Raw genomic sequence first — 5,926 nt, forward strand, 5'->3', positions numbered from 1 at the left:
GCTTCTCTGCCCATAATAATGAAATGGAAGAACACTGACCACTGTCCAGGAAGTGTTAATGAAGCTATTTATCTTCCAGGCGAGAGTGGCATCCATCAGAAATCAGAACCCCAAATCTGTGCCACAAGTGTGGGAGACTACAAATTCATACTACTCTGCGGAAGAGGAAACACCAAACCAAGAGATTAAAATTGATAAACCTCTAGACAGATTGATCAGAAAAAGAAACAGAACACAAATTACCAATATCAGGAATAATAGAAGTGATATCACTACATATTTTATAGATATTAAAAGAATAATAAGAAAATATTATGAATAACTTTGTGTCAATAAATTCAACGAGTTATATAATCAAATGGACAAATTCCACAAACTACCAAAGAAGAAATAGATAACTTTAATAGCCCTACATCTATAAAAGAAATTGAGTTTGTAGTTATATACTCTCCCTCAAAGAATACTTCAGGGCCAGAGGTCTTTACCAAGTTCCACCAAATATTTAAGGAAGAAATAATACCAATTCTATACAAATTCTTCCAAAAAATTGAAAAGGATTGAACATTTCTTAATTCAGTCTATGAGATCAACATAATCCTGAAACCAAAACTAGACAGATAATACAAGAACACTACAGACCAACAGCCCTCATGAACATAGATGTAAAAATTCCAAACAAAAATTTAAATATAAATTGTATTCAACAATATAAAAATGATACTACTTTGTGATTACTTGGGGCTTATCCCAGGGTATCCCCCTTACATGGGGCTTATTCAAAGAATACAAGATTAGTTTAACATTCAAATGTCAATCAACATAATTTACCATACAGATTTCTTTTTTTAGCTGAAAAACTAAAACAATGGTGACCACCATGTATGATCATTTCAATAGATGCAGTAAAATATTTGACAAAATCCATCATCAATTACCTTAATAAACAAAAGAAAAAACTTCCTCAATCTGATAATGTGCATCTACCTATGTGCAAAAACCTATGATTAACATCATATTTAATGGTGGGAACTGAATATTTATCCCCATAAATTCAGGAATAAGACAAGGATATGCACTTTTACATTTCTAGTCAACATTGTATTGTTGGGTCTAACCAGTGCAATACAGCTAAAATAAATAAAGGAATAAAGAGCAGCAAGACTAGAAAGAAAAAATTAAAACTGTATTTACAGAAGACATAATTGTCTGAGTAGAAAATCAGAAGGAATATATTTAAAAGCTACTAGAATTAATAAATGAGTTTAGCAATGTTGTAGGATTCAAGTCAATATATAAAAATCAATAGTAATTCTACATACTAGAAATAAACAAAGAAAAATTGAAATTAAAAATAGTATTTAAAATAGCATCAAAAATATGAAATAATTAGGGATAAATTGGAGAAAAAATGTGCAAGATATGTACACTGAAAACTACAAAAACATTACTGAGAAAACTTAAGGGAGGCTTTAAAAAGTGGAAGAAACATAGTGTTCATAGAAGACTTCGTATTGTTAAGATCTCACTTTCCAAATTGATCTGTAGTTTAACACAATCCCAATAAAAATGAAAACCCAGCAGGTTTTTGGTAGAAATAGACAAGCTAATTCTAAAATGCATATGGCAATATAAAGGATCTGAAATAACCAAACTGTTTTAGAAAAAGAACAAAACTGGAGGACTAATGCTACCTCATTGCAAAACTTATTATGACTCTACAGTAATCCAGACAGTGTGGCATCAAGAGAGACAGATAAATCAACAAAGTAAACTAGAGAGTCCAGAAAAAGACCTACACATACTCATATACGAACAACTGATTTTTGACAAGGATGCAAAAGCAATGCAGCGGAGAAAAGACAGCCTTTTCCACAAATGATGCTGGAACAATTGGATATTCATATACACAAAAATGAACTTTACTTAGGTTAGGCAAATATTTCTTAGCTATAAAGCCAACAAAAGAAAAAAATTATAAATTGGACTTCATTAAAATTTAAAATGTCAGGGCCGGCCGAGTGGCTCAGTTGGTTAAGAGCTCGCTCAAGAGTTTGAGCTCTGAGCAACAGCGGTTCGAGTCCAGCCCGAGCTGAGCAGCCGCTGAGCTACCAACAGGTAGCAGGATGGCTCAGCTAAAAAAAAACAAAAAACAAAACAAAACAAAACAAAAACCCAAAAAAATTTAAAATGTCTGTTCTTTAAAAGACGTTGTTAAGAATTGTTTAATAGGCATAGAGTTACAGTGTTTCAAGATGAAAGAGTTCTGGAGATGGATTGTGATGATAGTAGCACAACAATGTGAAAGTACTTAATGCCACTGAATTGGACATATAAAAATGGCTAAGAGGGTACATTTTATGTTATGTGTATTTTACCACAATTTAAAGAAATCTCAACAAATAAACAAACAACCTAGTTTTTAAAATTGGGCAAAATATTTAAACAGATATTTCCCAAAAAAGATATACAGTAAAAAAATAAGCATATGAAAAGATGTTCAACATTGTTAGTCATTGCAGAAATGCAAATTAAAACCACAGATAGAGATCACTACATAACTATCAGAATGGCAAAAACTAAAAATACTGACTATATTAAGTTTTCGCAAGGATATGGAAGAATTTGAATTTTCATATAGTGCTGATGGGAATGTAAAATGGTACAACCACTTTGGAAAACAGTTGGTTAGTTTCTCAAAAAGTGATACATACAGTCACCATATATGATCTAGCATTTTGACTCTTAAGTGTTTACCCAAGAGAAATGTAAGCATATGTCCGTGAAAAGACTTATGAAAAAAAATTATAGCAGTTTTATTTGTAATGGCTAAAAACCTGGAAACAACCTAAATGTTCAACAGGTAGATGAATAAACAAATGATGGTATATCCATATGATAGACAACCACCTAGCTCATTTTATTACACTGTTTTATTAACAAAAGAAACATGGATGGATCTCAAAATAATTATGCTGAAAGAAGCCAGACCAAAAACAACAACAACAACAAAAAAAGTACATACTACCTAATTACATTTATATAGCATTCTAGAAAATGCAAACTAGTCTATAATGACAGAAAGCAGATTGATGGCTGCCTGGGCATTGGGGGGACAGAAGGAACCAGAGAAAAGCATGGGAGGAATTACAAGGGCTATGAGCAAGCCCTTGAGGGTGTTGGATACGTTCATTACCTTGATGGTGATGATGGTTTCATGGGTGTATGCATATGTCAAAATGTATCAAATTATATGCTTTAAATATGTACAGCTTATTGTATGTAAATTTTACTTCAATAAAGCTGTCAACAAAATCAACAAAGGAGCTATGTGAGCTCAGACTTGATCTGCCTTGGTGAATTCCATCTGTTGGTAGAGACAGAGATTGACGGGCATAACAATTTGGAATTTTCACTTTGGGAAATGATCAAAGAAGACAACCTGGGATGAGAAGAAAATATTGCTGAGCCATGTGAGAGTTTTAAAGAGGTCAAAAGTGTTCATTTTCTCTGCTTTTAATCAGCATAGAAGGCCTTAGGGTCACAAGATATTGGGGGGAGGGGGAAATCTCAGACAAAATACAGTCCAGTTTCTTTATCTTACACGAGATGAATACAAGAAAAATAAAGGGACTTCCCTTAGGTCACACAGCTTGCAGAGCTAAGAACAAAATGTGAGTCCTCTGAGGCTTACTCTAATGCTGGTTTGTGTGTGTGTGTGTGTGTGTGTGTGTGTGTGTGTGTGTGTGTGTGTGTGTGTGTGTGTGTTTTATATCTGGCTATCCCAAACCCTTGGGTAATTGTTAATCTATAAAAATATGGAATAAGATAATACCTATGGGACACTGAGCTCCTTCGTGGCCTTGCAGATGGCCCAGAACATAGAAGGGAACATTATCCCTACCTTCATATTTTCAGTCCCCAAACCCTCTTACACAAACAATACTTGCAGGGCAGCAATGCCTGCCTGGCTACCCTCAGAGTCTAGGCAACTTGAAACCATTGCTTTGAGGTGAATTCCTTACAGGTACAGTCAGTTCTGCTATAATGTTTGTCTTGAAAACAGATTTGTTCCAATGCGGTTATATTAAGAAACAATATAACGCAAATATGCCTTTGCCTATGTGAGATCTGATAAGCAAGAAACGCTCGATGAAAGCAGAAAAATGCTCCCAGCTGAACTGAGCAGCCTAGGAATACACAAAATGGGCATTGACGTACACACACACCCACACTTCCCTCAGATATTGACCAGCTAGTTCATACCTATGTTATGAGTCATGGCCTTCTACATGTGGTGTTAAAATTTTCTCTCTGATTTTAGATAACTTACGTTCCTACCACTTTATGATGAATCATAAGCTACAACCTTCCCAATGTGCACTTTTTCAAACAAATTTGAAGTCTTTTTAGGGTAAACTGTCACATTTGTTGTATTAGTTATGAATTTCTTTTTCAACTTGAAAGCTGTTTATTAAGTGACCAGATTATAAAAATAATGTCTTTATTTCATCCTTCTAACTAAAGCCTGTTGATCTTGTCTTCCTTGTTGCCAACATCTCCATCTACTACAAAATGCCAGGTCTTTTCATTCCACTGTGTGGAGAAGGTAATTTGAAGGACCACAGGAAGTTGTTTGTTTCTTTGAAGCATTTTTTTAACATTGTAGCTCTCATGAATCAGATCCTCCATGCAGACATATTTACCAAAAGATCCAACAATCAAAGAGTTATCTGGCAGGGCAATTAGCTTCTTGTTGATTTGGCCAAAACCGCCCTTTTGGATCAATTCATTTACTGATTTCAGGTTTGGGTACCCCCATGTAGTATATGGCTCCACAATTCTCTGCATATTAACTGAAGCCTTGTGGAGTTTTAACAAAGGTTCCCTAGAAATGCTGACAGAGAAAGGAGATGCAACACCTTTGGGTTCCACTGTTGACACCTCTGATCCTGAAGATAAATTCCATTTGAGTTCCACAGTTACATAGAAGTCGCCTGCTTTTCATGCCACCCTCGCCATTCATTCGATTCTCACTTCTGCACATTTACCTGTTTTCCTTATTATGGTGTTAAGCTTTTTCACAGATAAGCGTCCTCTTTGCCTTTTGAAGCATCTTCTGTGCAAACTTCTTTCTCAGGTGCTTGATCCTCACTGTAGCTGTGCAAAATTCCTTTGCTTTTTCTTAATGGTTTCTGGGACAGTGTGAACCTTTTTCTTCTCTTCTATACCTGGCATAGTTTCAGCCGGGGTGGGGGGGGGGCGGAGCTACTTATGAATTTCTTAACCATTTAACATGTATAAAACGGTGCTAGCATTTTTATTAGGTTCCTATATATTTTTTGAATGTGTCGCTGATGAAGTTTGGAGTGTTGTCTCCCTAATCTTATCTTTTCCCATAAGCTCTGCGGTTCTTATTGCATTATTGTGCACAGCATGGTGATTTTTATGAAGTCATATGCCCCATTATAGAAGAACTATATCAGAAGTGTAATGTAGGGCCATGAAAGATGAATCTTGGGTCCAACAGCTGTGTATGCACATGCCCTGCTCCCTCCACCCACTTCCCCCCCACACTCCCCCCCTCTTCCCATTCTCCCCACTTCCCCTCCACACACCAGCTTTGTTTAAATACTACTAGGCAGGTATCCTGTCATATAAGTTTGTTTCAGGGCTGACAGGGGAAAAAAGTATCCTTTTCAGAGTCAACCCACAAAATAGTTCTTAGTTGCAGGATACGGGTCCCTTGTTCCTTCTGATCAGTGACTGATCTTGGATGGGAAAGAGACCATTAGCACTGGTCGGCCAGCAAAGACAGCATGAAACCAGCTCACACATACTGGATCAGGCTGAGCAGTGACCCACCCTGCATCTGAGGTGCTGGAAACAGTGTAGGTCCAAGCATGTTCCACCTCAGCCTGCTCCGGAA

The 5,926-nt window shown here is 36.2% G+C and overlaps 1 pseudogene; it reads right to left on the reverse strand.

The window, feature by feature from the left end:
- Nucleotides 1-4,518: 4,518 nt before the first annotated feature.
- On the reverse strand, nt 4,519-5,235 carry LOC109385700 (60S ribosomal protein L7 pseudogene; annotated as a pseudogene).
- Between the last annotated feature and the right edge of the window lie 691 nt (nt 5,236-5,926).

The sequence above is a fragment of the Hipposideros armiger genome, unplaced genomic scaffold (assembly GCF_001890085.2).
Source record: "Hipposideros armiger isolate ML-2016 unplaced genomic scaffold, ASM189008v1 scaffold_122, whole genome shotgun sequence".
Classification (NCBI taxonomy): Eukaryota; Metazoa; Chordata; class Mammalia; order Chiroptera; family Hipposideridae; genus Hipposideros; species Hipposideros armiger.